The following is a 2,803-nucleotide window of genomic DNA, read 5'->3' as shown; positions in this document are numbered from 1 at the left end:
CAGCCCTGCCCGTGCCGGCCCCGAAAGAGGAGCGAGAGTCGGGTTCCGTGTCCCCCTCACTGCAACAGCGCCCTGCAGAGTGTTTTGGTGAAAAACTGCGAGTTTCTGTCGCCCCACATGAGGGGACGGCGGTGTCAGGGGGAGCACTCCTGCCCGGGCTGCGGTGCCGTGTCACAAGCTCCACGTTGCACGTTTTTCCTCAAATAAAAGTGTTAACAGGCCTTTCCCACGGCAGGGGAGTCCCTCCCCTCCCCAGCTTTGCCTGAGGGCCTCGGTGCCAAAGGAGCAGCAAAGCCATCAACGCCCGGGCACCAGGGTGTGTAAGGGCTGCTGCCGTACCAACAGCTGCCTGCAGTCATCGAATCATTCAAAAGCCTTGGGTTTTTTACCTTGTGCCCAAATTATTCCGACATTAACAAATTAAGTGGGAAATAATAACCCCGGGGGTTAAATCTACACAGATATTTGAGGTAATTTTTAACACATCGTTTGCTGGGAGTATGTTAAACTCTCAAATATTGATGGGAACAGGGTCATCATCCTCAGCTTCTGTTTGCTTAATAAATATTTACAGAGTTTTGAAGCTGTTTGCTGAGGTTTAAGCACCATCATGTAAGCATTCTGCTCGGTTTAATTTCGGGTGATAAAGTTCCTATTGCTGTATCTGCACGGTGGCTCCACAAAGGTGAAAAGCAGTTCTTGAACACAAGAGACTGAACCCGACAAGCTGAAAATGCTGTAACAAGGAATGGGTCAGAGAATCAAGAGATATGCCATACAAATTTTTGGTTATGTAATTTGTGTTTATATGAAACAAAATATGACTTCAAGTATGTAAAAATCATACTTGACAGGAAGTAGCTTCTGTTGCATAGCCAAGATGCTGCACACGAAGTCGAACTAGGTAACCAAGGTCAAGCAGCCTGAATTAATTCACAGGCAACCAAACTAGGGTGAGAGTCAAGAGTACACTTGAGAGGTACAAAGAGAAGTCCTAATCACTGCAACTCTGGCTCTTGGAGTTACAATCAGGAGATTGGGGATTTTTTAAAATTAAAAATAAAGCAGGTGTAAAGGCAAGAAACCATAGACAATTTTATAACATCTCAGCCAGCAAAATATTCCATGCCCTACAACCAAAAGCATGCTTTCTGACAGCTCCAGTCAGCTAAGTCCATAGCCTTGCTACTCAGAAATATCATCCCACAACAGCCATATCTTGCAAAAGAAAAGTCAGCATGTGAAAAGCATCTTTCTTCCCCACTCCTTGTTTCATGTTTTCCTATATTTCTTCACAAGGCTGCATGAGGGGACAAAAACATTCATTGTTCTGCTTATTGCCTGTGACCCATCACTTGATTTTGTCCTGCACCCCCAAACCTCCAAACTGTTTAAATAACACAGCTGTGCTGGTATTAAACCGATCCTCCAAGATGTTTTATTGGAAAATACTGTTGAACTCTGTGAACCTTTGGCTCATACATTCAATTTTTACTAGCCTGTGGGTTTTTTTTCACCCTCCAGGCCAGCATGTTTCGCATGCCTTTGGGCCTTGCTCCAGGCACAGTGATTTTTCAAGACAGGCTGCAGTCTCTTTTCATGCGGGGCTGATTTGATTAGCTGCACCACGGCCACGCTCAGAGACAGACAGCTACATCTGCAGGAGCTGGCACAGCCCTTCATGCCTGCTGCCCACGGCGGGACCGAGAGCCTACCAGCACAGCAGTTACCCTGTGGGACTTCTGCACAGGGCAGTGCCGCAGCTTCCCAGCCGGCCGTGGGCCCCATGGGCTGCAGAAGATGCAGATGTGACCCCAGGCAGTGGGACAGGCCCAGGGGCCAGCTGGGGCCGGGAGCGTGTGACCAGCCACAGCAGGCCTGGCAGCACAAGCAGGCTCAGCATGTGCTTCTACGTGCCCAGGTGGTGCTGGGGCTGACTCTCTCAGGCTGCAGAGCAATAGGTTGAATGCTAATAATGTGACCTTAACATCAGAACCAGAATGAATCCACAGCACTGATTTTTACTACCGCTGTTTAAATTACTAGCTAGTCCTTTCTTGCCTCCTCAGTCAGAGGCAAGATGAAATCTGTAGAGCCTGGGGCTGATAAAAGATGGCCAATGGCCTCTTTTCTGGGACCTTGGCTGCTTCATAACTCCCTGAGCACTGGGTGAGTCTCTGGGAAAAATACTGAATACATCAGAGGTGGGAGACATCCCAGAGGTGCTCAGCTTTATAAAGTTTTTAATAGCAGTTGCGTACTCAAGAAAAATAATAGGTAGTACACTAGTAAACATGACCTGAAAAGTGCGACCAGAGAGAATTCATAACATCAATTTTTACTACCATTGTTTAAATCACCCATTGTTTAAATCGATGTTATCTAAACACTCACTCCAGAATGTCCCATATACAGGATATCCTGCTCACTAAATAAGGAATAATTGTTATTCTTAAACAAGTTGAGCTTAAAATAGATATCCCAGTATATACGGTCTGTGTGATAGCTCTAGGGGAGATTTGCAGAGGCAAAAGAAAGCAGTGGGTTAGAGCATCCATTAAAGTTTCTCCACAGTTGGCAGTATTTCACACGTGTTCTGTTCTGATTCATCTGTTCGTGCTACAGTACACCAGCCACGGTCAGAGACGTAGGCAGAATGCACCATCCGAGGAGGTAGAAGGAAGTGGTAGAAAGACAGAAGGCATGAACAGGTGATGATATTTGCCTGATGCTTTTATGATCTACCTGCGACACAAGCCTGAGATTTCCTCCCAGCTATCCCAGGGTGGTATGTGCCCTGCTG

This window comes from Corvus brachyrhynchos, unplaced genomic scaffold (genome assembly GCF_000691975.1).
Source record: "Corvus brachyrhynchos isolate BGI_N302 unplaced genomic scaffold, ASM69197v1 scaffold5, whole genome shotgun sequence".
Lineage (NCBI taxonomy): Eukaryota > Metazoa > Chordata > Aves > Passeriformes > Corvidae > Corvus > Corvus brachyrhynchos.
The sequence above is the reverse complement of the archived record's forward strand: the minus strand, read 5'-3'. Positions refer to the sequence as shown.